Source organism: Aquarana catesbeiana, linkage group LG01, assembly GCF_042186555.1.
Source record: "Aquarana catesbeiana isolate 2022-GZ linkage group LG01, ASM4218655v1, whole genome shotgun sequence".
In the NCBI taxonomy this organism is placed as follows: domain Eukaryota; kingdom Metazoa; phylum Chordata; class Amphibia; order Anura; family Ranidae; genus Aquarana; species Aquarana catesbeiana.
Window position 1 is genome coordinate 76529252 of NC_133324.1, and position 20750 is coordinate 76550001.

Below are 20750 nucleotides of genomic sequence, written 5' to 3' on the forward strand. Positions count from 1 at the left end.
GATCCTTTGCATGAGATCCCTTTGGTTCTTAAGGTTCACCTACCGAATCCTTTGCATGAGATCCCCTTGGTTCTTAAGGGTCACCTACTGGATCCTTTGCATGAGATCCCTTTGGTTCTTGAAGGCCACTTACTGGATCCTTTGCATGAGATCCCTTTGGTTCTTGAAGGTCATCTACTGGATCCTTTGCATGAGATCCCTTCTAGTTCTTGAAGTTCACCTACTGGAGCCTTTGCAGAATGCAGGTCACCTCTGCGATCCAGTTCCTTGGCAGTAGGTCCTTCTAACTCTTGCAGAAGAACACTTGTTGGATCACTTGCAGTAGATAGATTCCTTCTGCTTCTCCTAGATAAGCTGTTGATTACTTGTACCAGATCCCTTCTCCTTCTCCCAGAGACTCCCTGTTGGATCTGTGTCCTTTGTTGTAGATCCCCCCTGATTCCTATGGCAGATCACCTTGGACTTCTACTGCAAGCAGGTTGGTGGCTCTGGGATAAGGTTGGCTCAGCTCTGACTTTTCCTCCTGAAGGTGACTTTTAACATACAGTAAGTACTCCCAGGGCTTGTGGCACAACGTTGCATGTGTTATGTCTCTGCTTCATTGGTCAGCCTGTCCTCTCTGCTCTGATCCTGGCTTTTCTTTCAAGGTGGGATTGATTTCATGCTTTCATGTGACAGTTTTGGATTGTTGAGTTTCTGGGATGTTTTTAGTGCACAGAGATCCAGTGATGAGGGGGGAGGGGCTGTGTCTGGTATGTCATGGGGGGTGGCTGAACCTCTTCATCTGGCCCCCTGATAGACGAGTCACTATCTGCCTGGACTCCCTGCATGAAACATCACAACCACCAATCAGAGGAGTTCTGACCTGCTTCTGAAAATGCTGGTTGCCCGGCTATCAGGACTTTCTGAGTTGCTGGTCTAGAGCAAGTAAGTGAACTTAGAGCTCCTGATAGAATAGAATAGAATGCCTGCACTTGTCCAGGTAAAAACATAATAATAAAAGCCTGCAGATCAACATGACAGCCAGAAAAATAGAGATTACAATTTCGGCAGCACCCCTATTTCTTCTGTAGCATTAGTCATTATAGATTAAATCATTGTAACATTTACCTGGAAGTTTTTTTTTTTTACATTTCTATATATTTGATGTCCCATATTGTCACAATTGTGTATCATATGGAACAACACACATTCTTCATTTAGTGGATACCCCTGCTTTTGAGCAAAGAGCCCTTCAGGCCAGAGAATGTTTCTCTATACAAATATTTTATATAGCCAAAACGTTTTTTTTTTTTTTTTTTTTTAAGTTTTGAATAGAGTAGGGAATGGTTAATCCGCCCCCACCCCACCTTTGAGTTTAATTATTTAATAAAACCTGTTTATTTTTATTATTTAAAAAAACCCTTACATTTATTTGTTAAACTCCTTTATTTATGTATTTTAAAACACCCTTAATTAATTAATGTATTTATTGAACCCCCTCCCCTTTATTTATTTATTAAAACTCTATTTATTTATTTATATATATATATACCCTGTTTCCCCGAAAATAAAAGGGCTGCAATATAAGCCCTACCCCCCAAATAAGCCCTAGTTAAAGTCCTTGTAGGCCTTATCTTCAGGGTAGGGCTTATTTTCGGGGAAACAGGATAGGGCTTATTTGGGGGGTAGGGCTTATATTGCAGCCATCACCGACAATCACGCTAGGTCTTATTTTCGGGTAAACAGGGTATAAAAACTTTTATTAATGAACTAATTAATTAACTAATTATTAATTTATTCAAACCTTTTTTCTTTAAAAAAAATAAAAAAAAAAACATATTTGTTTATTCAAACTCTCTTTTTTTTTTTTAAACTTTATTAATAATTAATTAATTTATGTATTCATTTGTTTATTCATTTATTGAACCCCCCTTTATTTATTTATTTATTTATTAAAACTCCCTTTATTTATTTGCATATAAAAAAACTTTTGTTAATGAACTAATTAATTAACTCATTATTAATTTATTCAAACTTTTTTTAATTTAAAAAAATATTTATTTATTCAATTCTTTATATTTTTAACCTTTATTAATTAATTAATTTATTCATTCCGTTATTCATTTATTAAACCCCACTTTAGTTAGTTATTAAAACTCCCTTTATATATATATATATATATATATATATATATATATGCGTGGGTTTCCTCCGGGTACTCCGGTTTCCTCCCACACTCCAAAGACATGCTGGTAGGTTAATTGGATCCTGTCTAAATTGGCCCTAGTATAGGTATGAATGTGAGTTAGGGACCTTAGATTGTAAGCTCCTTGAGGGTATAGGGACTGATGTGAATGTATAATATATATGTAAAGCGCTGCGTAAACTGACGGATATATATATATATATATATATATATATATATATATATATATAATTTTATTAATGAACTAATTAATTAACTAATTATTAGTTTATTCAAACTTTTTTCATTTTTTTTAAACTTTATTAATTAGTGTATATTAATTAAAACCCTAATTATTACAATCCTATTATTTATTTATTTATCTATTAAAATCCCCTTCAAGTTAATTCTTTTTTTTTTTTTTTTTGCTGTGATCCATTAAGGTGATTTCCCTTCACCTTTTGTCCTGTGACACAACAGGAAGTGAGGGGAAGTCCCTTTTTGGACAGGTGTCCCCATTGGAGGGGGAGTTACATTTTTGGATTTCCCCCCACTTTCTGTCTGTGTGACAATAAACAGAATCTACCCAATGGGGGGGGGCACAGACTGCCATAAAAACCTGACGGGTTCTAATCCTCTCCCAACATCCAGAATGTAAAAAAAGTGGTCTGTACATAAACTTTAAGGGGCTCATTCACACAATCACATTATAGTAACGTAGAGAAACAACAAACAAACAGCAACGTGTGGCGCCCTGCGAGAAATGGGGCATGACCCGTTTGTAGTGTGTTGGCAGTCCATTCATTTTGAATATGCTGCCTTAACGTGCGTTGGTGCATTGGCCTAAATGGACCGCAACAGTGTGAATGGGCCCCGATTATTTGGAAGTACCTTGCCTGACTGTCGCCTTTCTGGAGGTGAATCTAGGGGCTCATTCACATGGGTGCAGAGAGCACCAAAAAACAAGCATATCTCTGTGCCCGGGAGTGATGGCATCCACCTGTGCTGGTAAACACACAACCAGGGGAGCCCATCCGTCCCTGTATGCATGTAAATCTTTGGATGTGCGGTCGCCAGCTAACAGCCGCAGCCTGTCCTTGATTTGTACAGGTGACTTGCGCAAACACCCATCGTTTTTGTGCGTAGGATTGTTTTCAATAGTACAAGAGTACAATTTTCGGCTGCTTTCACAGTGAGGAGTTTTCAAAGCGCTTTTGCAATCACAAAAAGCACCAGAAAAGCTCAAGTAAAATGTTTCCTTTAAATCCTATGTATGTGTTCACACTGGGGCATTGCACTTCTGTTGCAATATAAAAAAAAAAAAAAAAACCTGCTTGCCGCATTTTTAAAACATGTTTGGTCAGTTAAAAAAAGTACCAAAAATGCACCTCCCCATTGTACTCATTTGAAAATTCGGCAAGAACGCCTCAAAAACGCTCCTGATTGCATAGATTGATAGCAGCGCAGCCATTGGCTACCACTGCTGTCAATCAAATCCAAAGATCCGGGAGCTGTGGGGGGCGCAGCAGCAGGACATGGGACATGCTGTCAATGGACGCAGCAGCAGGACATGGGACATGCTGTCAATGGACGCAGCAGCAGGACATAGGGAGTGCGCCCGCACGGGTGCCCCGAGAGAGAGCGCTTCTCCGACGGGGCACTCGAGAAGAGGAGGAGCCAGGAGAGCCACTGAGGGACCCCAGAAGAGGAGGATCGGGGCCACTCTGTGCAAAACCAACTACGCAGAGGAGGTAAGTATGACATGTATGTTAAAAAACAAACAAAAAACAAACGTTTACATATCCTTTAACTCTCAGAAATAAAGACATACTTATAAAATCATCATAAATTGATAAGAACAATGATATGTATACAGAGCTATATGTAGCTATATAAATGCCTGTTGGGCTCTACATGTTTCTCTATAGTGCTCTTCTGGAGCTGTAAGGCATATATTGGCTACAAAAAAAATACAAATACAATAAAAATAAATAATTTTTTTTGTATTTTTTTTGTAGCCAATATATGCCTTACAGCTCCAGAAGAAGCACTATAGAGAAACATGTAGAGCCCAACAGGCATTTATATAGCTACATATAGCTCTGTATACATATCATTGTTCTTATCAATTTATGATGATTTTATATGTATGTCTTTATTTCTGAGAGTTAACATAGTTTTACTCCTTTTTATATTTTTATACTAATAAAAAAACCTTTTTTTTATGAAAATATATTCTATGTATATACTTGTGGCACCATTAAAGTCCCCCTTTCCATTTCCTTTTTTGAATTCTCTTGAATTAGTGTAGTCATTTCAATGTCTCAGTGTGAAAGTAGCCTTGGGCTGGGTTGACATATATGCAAATTGGATGCGTTTTTAAACGTAACATGTGAATGTGACTGTCTTTTAAAGGACCCGGTTGACACATGTGGGGGGCGGCCGCGGTGCGGTTTTGAAAAGGTGTCCTGTTCAGTTGCGAATTCAGGGGGGAAAAAAAATTGCACCTGAACAGGTGAACAGAAACGCACGGGATTCTAGACTGATAATGGCAGGTTATATGTGAACCCGGCCGTAGTCAGCGGGCTTCCATATACAAACGAAATTTGAAAAGTGTTTAAAGCAGAGCTCCACACAAAAGGGGAAGTTCCGCTTTAGCGACTCGTTCCCCGCTCCTCTTGAACAATTGGCACTTTTGAGGAGCGGGGGAGGAGCAGGTACCCGATTTTGACAGGTACCCGCTTCTGACTTTCGTTCAGTTCTCCTCCCTCAGGGGGACACCGACAGGTCCCAGAAGACTGCATCCACCATTCGTGGCTCGAGCATGCGCAGTGGGCACCCAGCTGTGAAGCTGCAAGCTGTCCTCTGCCCATAGTGAAGATGCCGGCGTCTGGGACGGAAGACAGCGGGTGAGACCGACTGGGGTGGGCACACCGCTGGATTGCGGGGCAAAGAAGTTCCTGCATCATTTCAGGTGTTGAGCTTCAAACGTTTTTGTACCGCACATTTCTACTGGCCATGTTTTGGGGTGCCATTAGGAATTATTGGCACCGCAAGCACGGTGTGTGTTTGTAGCATGCTTTTCATGCGTTCCTGGAATGCTTGCGCTTCTGTGCACATTCCTGAAATGCACAGGTGTGCATGCAGCCTAAAACTACATTCACATTGAACGCGGCTTTGAAATCGCACGATTTCAAAGTTGCGCGTCTGTGCGACCTCGGGTGCGACTTAAAAGACATCTGTGTGGCTTCATGCACAGATGTCTATTGAAGTCGCCACTGAAAATCGGCAAAAGTAGTGCAGGCACTACTTTTGCAAATCGGTGCGGCGCCGAAAAGTCAGCATCGCACCGATTGGGACAGTGCCATTGCTGGCAAGATGCTGCTATTTGTCATGCGATTTTGCTTCAATGTAAACTAGGGCTTAGGCTCGATTTACATTGATTCATGTTGCTTTTGAGCGTTTCTGCAGTGCTTTTTGCTGGGCTTTCTGTGTTTTTACTGCGATTTTGCTGTGCTTTGCATTCTTTAATCCTTTTTTGGGGGGGGGGGATTTGTTGTTAGGCAAATTAATAAATGTAAATCGCGGCAAAATTGCGGTAAAAACACACTACATGCTCCTCTGCAGCTTCTCCATTGAAGTCTATTGAACCAAAAAAAAGCAGCATTTTGCATTTAAAAAGTCCCTGACCCTTTCCAAAAACGCAGAGGCACAAAAATGTGATGTGAACGTGTTCCATAGGAACCCATGATAAAAATAATGTCCTGCATTTCTGCAAAAAGAATGAAAAAACGCATCGGTGTGAATGGAGCCTTAGACCCGCACACACATATTAGGGCCAATTTAGATTGGAGCCATTTAATCTACTGCTATGTCTTTGGAGTGGGGGAGGAAACACCAGTGAGCATGCAAACTCCATGCAGACGGTGTCCTGGCCGGGACTGTAACCAAGGACCCCAGTGCTGCAAGGCTCCAAAGCTGCTCATACACTAGTAGAATTTAAGATGATATATTCAGTTTTAAGAATATTTGATTTTCGAATCATTAGTGGGGGGGTCAAATAAAATTTCTGACCGCAGCAACAAGAAAATTCCAAAGAGGCAGGAAGGAAAATTGTTCTCAAATGAATACAAAGTGTATGTGGGTTTTCCCTCGGGAAAGTCTATTCACTCCAAAATCAAATGGTAAATGCGAACGAAATTTGAAGATACTTTCGAAGGACATCCATCAAACCCATCGAATGTACTGAATGTGCACGCAGTTATTCGCACGAATGTTCGTACAAATGCTCGTTGGAAAATCTAATAGTGATAATCTAAAAGCCCCCAGATCTCTTCATTTACCTTTAAGGGCAAGTTCACACCACATGCAGTCCAGTGCGTTTTTTTTTTTTCTGCATCAAAAATGCATTGGAAAGTAAGCTGTATGGTTTTCAAAGGCATAGTTCACACCAGTGCGTTCCAGTTCCAGAAAAAAAAGGAGGACATGCTGCATTTTTCAGCACTGGACTGTACTGGAACATTGTAAAAAGCATCAAAGACGCACTGTAACACACATATCCTTATTTAAGATTAAACAAAAAGAAGGGGAAAAAATGCACCAAAAACGCATTAAAAAAAAGGCACTGGAATGCATCAAAAATGCGCATGCAGAAAATCATCTGGAACGAATCCAGACTGCGTTTCTATGGTGTGAACTGGCCCTTAGAGAAAAGAAAATCCTGTCTTTCTGCCTGAGAACCAGAAGTGACATTGAAGGTCACTCCGGACCCCAGCGGGGGGGCTATCTTGCTCTCACTCGGCTTCCTGCCTAGCCATCAGCCGCATTGGATCGGTTCTGGGCTTATTGACGGCTCCAGTAAGCTTGGGAAGCAGCGGGGGGGAGGGGGGCACCTCTCCTACTGCCTATAAAAGGGATCTTGCGGCGAATCCTTCGCTGTGACATCTTTTATCTGAAAGCCGGCAGCCTAAGGGAAAAAACAATACCAGGGTTATGGCAGCTAGCTGCTGCCAGAACAATGGTATTTAATGTCAAAGTGATAATGTACATTCCCAATTAGGCGGTTGGCAAGTGGTTAACGCCACCCCAAACGCGGTGCGATTTTGCAGCAACTGCCACGCAACAAAACGCAGAAGAGTCTCAGCAAAACGCAACGTGAGAAGTGAACAGAGCCTTAAAGCACATGTCTAAGTAAAGTAAAAACATAATTCGCACATCTCTGCAATCCATTCACCTTTCACCACGATTTATCCCTTTAAAGCCCAACGCCGGCGCAATAAACGTATCCGGCTTCAAGCAGTTCTACATTCCACTGCCCCCCCCCCCCCCCCCATCCAGGCTTTCTTCTACATTAGACACATTCTCTATATTACATACCAGGAGAAGTAGAGCTCCTGCTGTGTTTCCAGCGCTCTCGGATGTATGCACTGCCAGTGTTACCGTTATAGCTCCGCCTCCCTTTCCTTCTGACCATTCACAAAACACACATCCTTAGGCTTTGTTTTGTGATTGGCCAGGAGAAGAGTTTTTTTTGTTTGTTTGTGGAGGTGCTTTGCAGCCCAATTATTTTAAATTGATTTTAAAACAGCATACAGCAGAGAAGGACCCTTGTTTTCCATATGGAAGCAGCGGACTCTCTGCAGAGGACTAACACTTTACTTGCTGAGTCAGAGTTATGCCGCGTACACACGGTAAGATTTTCCGACGGGAAATGTTCGATGGGAGCTTGTTGTCAGAAATTCCGACCACGTGTAGGCTCCATCGGACATTTTCCGTCGGAATTTCCGACAGACAAAATTTGAGATCTGGATCTCAAATTTTCCGACAACAAAATCCGTTGTCGTAAATTCTGATCGTGTGTACACAATTCCGACGCACAAAGTGCCACGCATGCTCGAAATCAAGCAGAAGAGCCGAACTGGCTATGGAACTTCATTTTTCTCGGCTCGTCGCACGTGTTGTATGTCACCGCGTTCTTGGCGATCGGAATTTCCATGGTTTATAAAGGTTCTCTAAATTCATATTGTGATAGACTCACCGAGGACAGAGTCACACATATAAATGCTGGTTTGACAGTGGAAGTGCAAATGGGATTGAGGCCTAGTGATGTATTTATAAAACCTTTGCAGAGCAATTCACCCAGTAAAAATGCATTTACATTCATTCTGTGCAAAGGAAGCAAAAAAAAAAAAAAAATGTTATTTGGATATATCCAGTACTGGTCAAATGTTTTTAATTGTTTTATAATGAAAAATACCACCTTTGGCCACTAGATGGCTCCGAGGAACTTAAGAACTTCCTAAGATACTTAATGCCATCTAGTGGCCAGATACAGGATTTTCTATTTTAAATCATTTCAAAATTAGAGCAGCATAAGAAATAGCCTACTAACATTGATTTGTTTGCCCCATTCACATTTTATTGGTTAAATTGCTGTGCAAATCTTTTATAACTACACCCCTAACATGTAACTAAGGGGGAGAACAGTATTTATTTACTAATATGGCAACTGTTTCTATTAGGGATACACCGATAATGGTATTGGTGCCGATACCAAGCATTTGCGCAAGTATCGGTACTCGCCCAAATACTCCCGATACCGAAACCCAGTGGCAGCTGATGCTCAAAATTTTTTTTGGGGGGGGGGTGTGCAAACACACTGAAAAAAAAACCCATCAATTGCAGCCTCACTGTACCATAAAACGCAGCCACTGTGCCCATCAATTGCCACCACTGTGTCCATCAAACGCTGCCACTGTGCTATCAAATGCCCCCACTGTGCTATCAAATGCCCCCACTGTGCCATCAAATGCCCCCACTGTGCCATCAAATGCCCCCACTGTGCCCATCAAATGCTCCCACTATGCCATCAAATGCTCCCACTATGCCCATCAAATGACCCACTGTGCCCATCAAATGCTCCCACTGTGCCCATCAAATGCTCCCACTGTGCCATCAAATGCCCCCACTGTGCCCATCAAATGCTCCCACTGTGCCCATCAAATGCTCCCACTGTGCCATCAAATGCTCCCACTGTGCCCATCAAATGCCCCCACTGTGCCATCAAATGCTCCCACTGTGCCCATCAAATGCCCCCACTGTGCCCATCAAATGCTCCCACTGTGCCATCAAATGCTCCCACTGTGCCCATCAAATGCCCCCACTGTGCCATCAAATGCTCCCACTGTGCCCATCAAATGCCCCCACTATGCCCATCAAATGACCCACTGTGCCATCAAATGCTCCCACTGTGCCCATCAAATGCCCCCACTGTGCCATCAAATGCTCCCACTGTGCCCATCAAATGCCCCCACTGTGCTATCAAATGCTCCCACTGTGCCCATCAAATGCCCCCACTGTGCCATCAAATGCTCCCACTATGCCCATCAAATGACCCACTGTGCCCATCAAATGCTCCCACTGTGCCCATCAAATGCTCCCACTGTGCCATCAAATGATCCCACTGTGCCTCTCCTCCATGGCAACTTCCAGCTCCTCCCCTCCTCCTCCTAGTCGTCCAATAGGTGCACTTGTCCTTTCAGTCAATGGGGTGACCGGTGTCAAAACTGGCTTCCTGATTGGCCGGGAGGAAGATCAGTGTTACAATAGCGAATATTCATTCACTGTTGTAACACACCTGGGTGGGATCGGAGTGCACTCTCTGCCACCCGAGCCCACCCTATATTGAAGCCTATTAGAGTCTCTTGCTCTAATCAGTGCTTCAAAAAAACAGCCCCTCCCTGCATTGGAATCCATGCGCCAGTGTCCTGAAAGGGGCCAGACGCATGGATGAGGGGGCAGTGATGGACGGGGGGGCTGCGCCCATGCGCTCTTAATGGACGGGCCCCCCTGCTTCCACCCTATACCCACTGGGTCCCCGGAACTTCTACTCCAGCCCTGTGAGCACCTCCAGCGGCCTCGATTTGCTATCATCGGCAGAACGGGACACCTATGTCAGATAATCTTTTATGTGAGTTCTAATGTTTTTTTTAAACTGCCCACTAGATGGAGCTTTTCCCTTTCTATACACACACCCAGGAGCAGTGGGGGGAAGTCGCATGCGATTCTTTGCAGTGCGATTTGCACCAATTTTGTTTGTATTGACCCAAATCGCACCGCAAAGTATCAGTTACTCGGTATCGGCGAGTACCTGACCGAAAGTGTCGGTAGTGGTACTCGCCGGTAAAAAAACGGTATTGGTGCAGCCCTAGTTTCTATTACATAATGACTAAATCAGGTCGGGTTTACATGTATGGTAACCCTTAGTAAACTGTCACAATCTTGTTTTTCTTCACAACATTTTTAATAACATTTTTATATAAAAAAACGCCTTTACTTTAATCAATGATTCCTTCATAGCCGGCGTCTTAACTGAGATTGCCCTTTTCCTATTGCCGTATCTTTAATACTATTAAGATATTTTTCTTCCTGGCATTATCCAGCGTGATCTGTTTTCCCAGCGAGCGTTACAAAGCATCAACTTGCCAGAAACATAAGTTAATTTGTACACATGGCTGTTTTGTGTTGGATAACTTCTTGGAATCGCAAATATTTTTTAATGACACAATCGCATGGAACACAGACAAAAGCCTTGGTTACCGCTGGAGTAATGCTCTCCGTATTTCATAGAGGCCAGCAGGGAGCATGGAACTTAAAGTGTACCTGGTACCCAGTGCCTGGTAGAGATCGCTGCATTGCAGGCTATGCTAGTGTAGCCAGGAGCTGGATACTTACATTTTCCTGCAATCAGAAGACGCTGTGTGGTATTATTCAGAGGCAGTTGTTTCCCCCTAGTGTTCCAGTTTGGCTGTCCTGTGACCCTCTTAACCAAAGGTAGAGCAAGGTATCTTGGGATATGTAGTCCTAGGGTTGCCACCTTTTCTTCAGGCCAAACCCGAACACTTTAGTGGCGCATGGCAAACATTTTTTTTAAGAGAGAACTCTGTGGACTCTTATGTGAAGGAGAAGTCTGATGGAAGGTGGTTTCTGCTCACCAAACCTCCCACTTACCTCTGAGTTCCCAGCATTCTCCCTTAAATTAGGATACCAAAAAAAGCCCCCTTTACATCAGAGCCCACAGGGCACCCCTTACAATCTAATTCCCTCTTACCTTAGTGTACTCACTCGTTCAGAGGCAGAAGAGAGAAGTGACGGAGACTTCAGTCACAGACATTGGATGGTGAGCTCAGTCACCCGAGGATGGAGGCTCAGGTGTCGGGGGCTCCCGTCATGGATGAAAGGTGTCGACACCTTTCATCCATAATGTATCTGCTGGTTCCTGAGCTTCAAATTTCCAGACCACACATCCCTTTGCTGAGGCACAGAACGCCGGAGATTGGAGCATGGGTGGGCAGACAGAGGGGTAGGTTTGGGAGGAGGAAGAGTAGACCAAGCCCTTTCTCCTCTCCTGTCCGTTTATGGGAATAGAGCCCATGGGCACCCCTATGCACTCGGCGGTTGTGGTACTTGGTTACTTGAGGAGCCACAGTCCATTATGAATATTGTGTCCTGGTTTCAGGCAGTCTGAAACCTGGGCACACATTACGAAACCTGGACTGCCCTGGTTTATCCCAGAAAGGTGGCAACGCTATGTAGTCCATATGGAGAGGATTCGCCCTCTGGCTGTATTATGTGAAACTACAATTACCAGAGGGCTGATGGAGAAGAGCAGACCGCTGGGAGAGACTATAAGAGGCAAGGCTGGGGCCCTAGTACGCTCTCTTGGGATCGGCGTGGATCTGCATGCAGGGAGTCTGTGATAAGATTGAGCTGCAGCTGTCTTGACGTCATGCGATTCCGGACAGTCACAGAGCCGGAGTACACGGCCCTGGAAGGAAGAGGGGTGAAGATGGATGCGGCCACCAGCGGGGACCTCGGGGACATTGCGGGCTTCGTTTGCAGGTAAGCGCATACTAGCCCATTATACTTTTACTTTGCATTACACTGCGGCAGGTCGGCACGATCCTGTGAACCATCGTAGCAATACGTTGGCTCGCGGGATCGGGATAGCAGGTGCGTGCATGTGCTTGCTGCACTGCAGGGGTGCCGATGCTCGTGGTCACGATGACCGCCGGCCACAATCGATCGCGGGCATGAGAAGCAGAACAGGGACACGTGTGTGTAAACACACAAATCCCTGTTTTGTGAGGAGTGACTGATCGTGAGTTCCTAATAGCCACGATCTGTCATTTCGTCTAGGTCAATCCCCTCCCCCTCCAGTTAGAAACACACACAGGGAACACAGTTAACCCCTTGATCGCCCCTAGTGTCAACCCCTTCCCCGACAGTGACATTTATACACTAATCAGTGCATTTTTATAGCACTGATCGCTGTATAAATGCCAATGGTCCCAAAAATGTGTCTGATGTGTCCGCCATAATGTCACAGTCCCGATAAAAATCATTGATCGCAGATGCTATAAATCTATCCCTTATTTTGTAGACGCTATAACTTTTGCGCAAACCAATCAATATAAGCTTATTGCGATTTTTTTTACCAAAAATATGTAGAAGAATACATATCGGTCTAAACTGAGAAAAAATTAGCTTTTTTTTTAAAAAAAAAAAAAAGGGGGGGATATTTATTATAGCAAAAAGTACAAAATATTGTGTTTTTTTCAAAATTGGCGTTATTTTTTTGTTTTATAGCGCAAAAAATAAAAAACGCAGCGGTGATCAAATACCACCAAAAGAAAGCTCTAATTGTGGGAAAAAAAGGATGTCACTTTTGTTTGGGTGCAACATCAAACGACCTCGCAATTATCAGTTAAAGCGACGCAGTGCAGAATCGCAAAAATGGCCCGGTCATTCAGCAGCCAAATCTTCCGGGGCTGAAGTGGTTAATTACCTGAGAGCTAGCTGAAGATTAACTGGATTGCCACACAGCGACACTGGACTACTTTTATTTCCCTCCCCACTTCAAGAAATATTTTTTACTGAAAATATCAAAGCTGAGTTTCACCAAGAATTCTCTGTAAGAGCAGGATGAATTGTGCTATAGTTACTGTTTGCTGGAGTTGTATTTGTTTATCGTCATTTTCCTATTTTTATGTGAAGGAGCAGTAGAGAGGGGTCTGACACTCACAGGAGTCATTCCTTTGCTCTCCTGTAGCCCACTCACATAGACATTATATACACTTATTTGGGTATAGGAAATATAGTGTGCACTGTTATATTATTTGAATATTTGAATCATAACGGTGATAGTTATTTTGTTATCAAGAATATTCTTTGTAAGATAACCTCTTTGGAGTTAAAGTCAGGTTTGTTCTTTGATTCTTTCTCCATTCATTTCATTGAGTAAAATATCTCTGATTAAACTAATCCTGGTTTATTTCGTTATTGCTGCTGCTATCTAAAAAAAAAAAATGTACGAACCCAGGATGTCACAGGGTCAGGGCAACCAGAGGGGTACTGATTTATCTTGGGACCCTCAAGAGGGCAGCACTACACTAGTATTTCAGAAACTGCTGCCAGCAGTTCACTGGCGACTTGCAGCATAGGTAACAAACAAGCTTCACCCGCTTCAGCCCCGGAAGGATTTACCCCCTTCCTGACCAGAGCACTTTTTGTGATTCGCCACTGCGTCGCTTTAACTGACAATTGCGCGACCGTGCGACGTTACAACAAAACAAAATTGACGTCCTTTTTTTTCCCACAAATAGAGCTTTCTTTTGGTGGTATTTGATCAGCTCGGCGGTTTTTATTTTTTGCGCTATAAACAAAAAAAGAGCAACAATTTTGAAAAAAAAAGCAATATTTTTTACTTTTTGCTAGAATAAATATCCCCCAAAAATATATATAAAAAAACGAATTTTTTCCTCAGTTAAGGTCGATATGTATTCTTCTACATATTTTTGGTAAAAAAAAAATCGCAATAAGCATATATTGATTGGTTTGCGCAAAAGTTATAGCGTCTACAAAATAGGGGATAGTTTTATGGCATTTTTATTAATATTTTTTTTTTATTAGCAATGACGGCGATCTGACACATCGGACACTTTTGACACATTTTTGGAACCATTGGCACTAATACAGCGATCAGTGTGATTAAAAATGCATTGATTACTGAAAAAATGTCACTGGCAGTGAAGGGGTTAACACTAGGGGGCAGTGAAGGGGTTAATGTGTGTCCTAGTTTGTGTTCTAACTTAAGGGTGATGGGGATTGTGCAGGGAAACTAAGTGATCGCTGTTCATACTCTGTATGAACAGACGATCTGTAAGTTCCCTGCTCAGAGAACCGGAAATTGTGTGTTTACACACACAGTTCCGGGTTCTCCGTGTGCCCCGAACGATCGCAGGAGCCCGGCGGTGATCGAGACCGCTGGGCACTCGCATCGGCTCGGGGAGCGAGCGGGGGAATGCGCGCGGGCCCCCTGCGGCACGCACGCACCCCCTAGTGGCCTCTGGGCGAAGCGACGTTACATAACATCCTTTCGCCCAGCCGTGCCATTCTGACGCAGTACAACTGCGGTGGCTGGTCGGCATGTGGTTAAGGGCTCATGCAGGGCCGCTGATAAGGCAGTACAGCCAGCCCTCCTGTACTGGGCCCGGGCCCCATCAGTGAAAAAAGGGGGCCCAGGCACCTGCTGAGCAGGAGGGCCAGCTGTATTGACTTATTGCAGACACCAATCCTCTTCTGCCTCCCCTGCAGCACTGCTAGCTTCACCTCCTCTTTCTCCCTCTGCAGGGGGATTGATTCTAGCACATGCACCCCTTCCATCTGCTGTCTGGGCCCCCCTGTGTGCCCCTTTCCTCCGCAGCGCTGCCGGCTTCCCTGCTTTCCTCTCCTACTGGACAATGAGGTCACTGTACTCCAATGGCCTCCACAGTCATCAGAACTCAATAAACCAAGAATTAAGGCAGTTCTGAAGGCAAAAGGGGATCCAACCCGGTACTGTGAAATCAAACCAGACCGCACCAAAAGTAGTGCATGTACTATTTAAAAAAAAACAAAAAACACAGCAACTGGGTCTTATAGTACAATAGTACCATGCAATCCAGGGCAGGCAAACACACTGCGTTTGTGACTTGCGTTTGGGGTGTCGTTAAGACAACACTGACACCCTCTGCAGTTCGCAAGTGCAGTGCATTTTGAATGCAGTTCTCGTGAAATCGCATTCTGGTGTAAACTTGCCCTAAGCCGGATTTTATTTAAAGTGTTATGCCCTGTACACACGATCGGACATTGATCGGACATGCCAACAACAAAATCCATCGGATTTTTTCCGACGGATGTTGGCTTAAACTTGTCTTGCATACACACGGTCACAAAGTTGTCGGAAAATCCGATCGTTCTGAACGCGGTGACGTAAAACACGTACGTCGGGACTATAAACGGGGCAGTAGCCAATAGCTTTCGTCTCTTAATTTATTCTGAGCATGTGTGGCACTTTGTCCGTCGGATTTGTCTACACACGATCGGAATTTAAACGATCGGATTTTGTTGTCGGAAAATTTTATATCCTGCTCTCAAACTTTGTGTGTCAGAAATTCCGACGGAAAAAGTCAGATGGAGCCCACACACGATCGGAATTTCCGACAACACAATCCGATCGCACTTTCTCCGTCGGAAAATCCGACCGTGTGTACAGGGCATTAGATGTAAATATTGGTGTAAACAAATATACTGGAAAGTAATAAAAGATACATGAAATGTTAGGGGATGGTTTAGGGAAGAAATGCTCGTTTTCCTGGACTGTGTGAACGGCAGGCTGTGCGGAGTTCATGTCACTCAGTTGTCAGCCCCATTGTTGTAATAGATAGGCCGTCTCTTAGTGTTGTGTTTACATTATTCCTTCCCATCAATTCCCCCGTCTGGTCATGTCAGTGTGACACTTATCCCACTTTGTACAGACACTCTGAGTAAACATCAAGTGAAAGGGGAGCTCTTCAAGTAAGACCTTGAGACATGTTATTCCATGTAATGCAAGACCTGCCATAGACAGATTCCTCGTTGTATTCATTTATAGAGTGCCAACTTAGGCTAGCTGCTCTCAAGCCCATTAGACCAGGAGCCCATTAGACCAGGAGCCCATTAGACCAGGAGCCCATTAGACCAGGAGCCCATTAGACCAGGTTCCCATTAGACCAGGAGCCCATTAGACCAGGTTCCCATTAGACCAGGTTCCCATTAGACCAGGAGCCCATTAGACCAGGAGCCCATTAGACCAGGTTCCCATTAGACCAGGAGCCCATTAGATCAGGTTCCCATTAGACCAGGAGCCCATTAGACCAGGTTCCCATTAGACCAGGTTCCCATTAGACCAGGAGCCCATTAGACCAGGAGCCCATTAGACCAGGTTCCCATTAGACCAGGAGCCCATTAGACCAGGTTCCCATTAGACCAGGAGCCCATTAGACCAGGTTCCCATTAGACCAGGAGCCCATTAGACCAGGTTCCCATTAGACCAGGAGAATCATTTTTGCCATGCTGCGATGCAAAGCATGCTGGCTACATAATGCGTATGCTCCCTTACTGCTTTTCAGCTTTGGCAGCGCGTTTGGAAGGGGGGTGGTAAAAACTTGGCCCAGCTGCGTGTTTTTAGCCCCCCCCCCCCCCATTTGCAAGTGTAAACTAAGACTTAAAGTGTTAATAAACCCACTAGCCTGCATTCACTATATCTAGTCTCCCACAGTACACAGAACATGGAAATGCAATTATTTTAGTAAATATAAACGGCTAAATACCTTTTCTAATCAGTAGTATATAGCAGTCTTGTGATTTTTATCAGTGTCTGGTTAAAGCCATTCTCCTCTGACTGTCCTATGAGGCTGCATGACCCATGGCTTTCTGTGTTGAGAGTGCTGATTGGCCCTGTGCTGATCACATGCACTCTCCCATTAAAAAAAAAAATCTTTCTAACATTACACACCAAACTAAGCATGTGCAGAATGCCTCCAAGGCTCTGTACTATCTGGAGATGGATTGGGGACTGCGGAAGAAGGTGAGAATCAGAGAAGACAGCATAAAACAGCCTTTTTTACACAATGTGGAGGATTAACCCCTTAGGTTCCACAGTGAGTATAACAAGCTTGCTTTACTGCATATACAGACTGATTTTACTGTTGTGGGTTTAGTAACATTTTAAAATGTTTGTAAACCCAAACACTAACGATCATTATGTTGCCTCTTACTAATAACAGTTGTCTGAAGTTATGCCCAGTGCTTAATAAATAAAATATATATTCACCAATAAATAATGTGTTTGTGCAGAGTTTGTGTCTATTATATGTTTTGTTTTTTTTTTCTATCCCAATAATAAGATCTTATTTTATAAATAGTGTCCAACACTGTTTATAAAAAAATCACTGGGAAAACATCTCAAGGATTCACACTGCTTTTACAAATAAGTGCCGTCATTTGTGTAATATACCTACTTCCTATAATCGTCAACTCCATCCAGTGGCCATAATACTGTATTTACCTGAAATACCCCAATCAAGGAAATACTGCATTATGGGCACTAGATGGCACTGACGATCATAGGAAATAATTCTATTAGGCAAATTCCAGGGATTATTTGTGGCGACTGTGGAGGTCAGTACATCAGGATTGATATATATATATATTTCTATCTATATATAGATATATATATAGATATATATATATATCTATATATGGATATAGATATATAGATATCTAGATATATATCTATATATCATAGTTTGTAGATGCTATACCTTTCATACAAACCAATTAATATACAATTATTGGGATTCTTTTTACCAAAGACATGTAGCAGAATACATTTTGGCCTACATTATTTTTTTTCCCTTTTCAAGAACTTTATTATGATTTTAAAACAAGAGAAAAGGCTTACATTTATGAAGAAATTTGATTTTATTGTTTATTATTTATTTATTTATTTATTTTATTATTTATTTTGTTTTATGACAAAAAGTAGAAAATATTGTTTGTTTGTTTTTTATGGTTTTTTTGTGATATAAATGAAAAAAAGACCAAAGAACCCAGTAATGATCAAATACCACCAAAATAAATTTCTATTTTTGTGAACAAAATGATAAAAATTTCAATTGCGCACAGCATTTCATGAAGGCGCAATTGGCAGTTAAATTAGTGCAGTGCTGAATAGCAAAACATGCTCTGGTCACGAAGGGCGTAAAGCCTTCAAGTGGTTAAACGTGAACTTGATTTAGCCCCACATAGACAGGTTCACTTTAACTGCAGCCTTTTAGTTGTGAGTGCCAAGTGGCCCAACAATACCATTACTCCACAAGCCATGCCTTCATCATTGGCTGGAGATGAAACCCAGAACTTTCCCGTCAGTTACTCTCAGCGTTTATTGTTCTTCAGTCTGATGAAAACACATTTGGGTATTTTAATACGTTGGATCTCCTCGCAGCTTTCCATGGTCTCCATTTTTAGCATTTGGAAGGAAATGACACACGCTTTCTACTGAATGGCAGCTCTCCATGTGGACGCGGTACGGGGCTGTGCTGCTTGTCAAGCGTTGTCTGGGAAAAACACAATCCTGTCCAATCCACATCCACAGAAGTCTCAATATATCTTTTACTCTAAAGTCACATAACCTGGTGAGACCCTACACAGAGGACCACTGCACTGAAATAACTGACTGTTTTCATTTTTTAATAGATTAGGGAATGATGAAAATCCCCGTCAAGTTTTTTTTTTTCTATCTGTGTCCCAAGAGAATGATTGTTCTTCTCTTCCTGTCATGTATATACAACAGGAAGTAAGAGGAAACCTCTTCAATGTAAAGAAAATCCCCTCACAGGCTTAGGATGGCTACTGTATACACAAGTAGATTTTCAAATGAATGTTGGTATGAACATACATAGGAAAATTATGTGTACACCATATATAAAATCCCACATGAAGTCCACCATATATAAAGTCCCATACAAAGTCCACATATATAAAGTCCACCATATTTAAAGTCCCGTATGAAGTCAACAATATATAAAGTCCTTTATGGAGATCACCATATAAAAAGTCCCATATAGAGTGCACCATATATATAACTCCCATATAAAGTCTACCATATACAAAGTCCCATATAAGGTCCAACATATATAAAGTCATGTTTGATGTCCACCATATACATATTATAAAGTCCTAAAGTCCACCAGATATAAAGTCCTGTACAGCATTCACTATATATATATATATATATATAAAGTCCCATTTACAGACCACCATATATAAAGCCCTATATAAAGTCCGCCATATATAACGACCTGTATGATGTCTACCATACATAAAGTACTTTATTCGGTCAACTATATGTAAAGTCCCATAAAAAGTCTACCATATATATAGTCCCATAAAAAGTCCCCATATATAAAGTCCCATAAAAAATCCACCATATATAAAGTCCCACACAAAGTCCACCATATATAAAGTTCTATATAAAGTCCACCATATTTAAAGTCCCATATGAAGTCAACCATATATAAAGTCCCATAGAAAGTGCACCTTATATAACTTCTGTATAAAGTCCAACATATATAAAGTCCCGTATGATGTCCACTATATACGTTGAATAAAGTCCTATATAAAGTCTACCAGATATAAAGTCCTGTAAAGGGTCCACTATATATAAAGTCCCATTTACAGACCACCATATATAAAACCTTATATAAAGTCTGCCATATATAAAGTCCCGTATGATGTCCATTATACATAAAGTACTTTATTAGGTCAACCATATGTAAAGTCCCATAAAAAGTCCACCATATATAAAGTCCTATATATAGACCACCATATTTAAAGTCCGATAGAAAGTGCACCTTATATAACTTCTATATAAAGTCTACCATATACAAAGTCCCATATAAAGTCCACCATGTATAAAGTCCAACATATATAAAGTCCCGTATAATGTCCACCATGTACGTTGTATGAAGTCCTATATAATGTCTACCATATATAAAGTCCTGTACAGAGTCCACTATATATAAAGTCCCATATACAGACCACCATATATAAAGCCCTAAATAAAGTCCACCATATATAAAGTCCCATATGATGTCCACCATATATAAAGTACTTTATGAAGTCCATCATATATAAGGTCCCATATAAAGCCCACCATATATAAAGTCCTGTACAGTACAAAGTCCACTATATATAAAGTCCATATAGAGAACACCATATATAAAATCCCATACAAAGTCCACTATATAAAAAGTCCCATATAAAGCCCACCCAGAGGGATGAAAGTTTGATTCCCCCAATGCATTGGGTGCAACCACCACCATAAATAACAGTCTGTATGGAGACAGAAACCTTCTCCATAAATGAGGTCAGATTTACACCATACCAATGGTTTACTGCAACCTACCCAGATGTAAGTAACCTGCGCTTTATTCCTCCAACATATTTCTAACTTTACCTCCATATAATGCCCCGTACAGACGATCGGACATTCCGACAACAAAATCCTAGGATTTTTTCCGACGGATGTTGGCTCAAACTTGCCTTGCATACAGACGGTCACACAAAGTTGTCAGAAAATCCGATCATTCTGAACGTGGTGACGTAAAACACGTACGTCGGGACTATAAACGGGGCAGTGGCCAATAGCTTTCATCTCTTT

The 20750-nt window shown here is 42.2% G+C and overlaps 1 protein-coding gene across 1 annotated transcript in view; it reads right to left on the reverse strand.

Annotated features, from left to right (window-relative positions):
• Nucleotides 1-767, reverse strand: part of CCBE1 (collagen and calcium binding EGF domains 1) — a 525899-nt gene extending 525132 nt beyond the window's left edge. The window contains exon 1 of the mRNA XM_073620648.1: nucleotides 85-767. The gene's annotated coding sequence lies outside the window, so the exon portion shown is untranslated. The remainder of the gene's footprint in view (nucleotides 1-84) is intronic.
• Nucleotides 768-20750: the final 19983 nt, after the last annotated feature.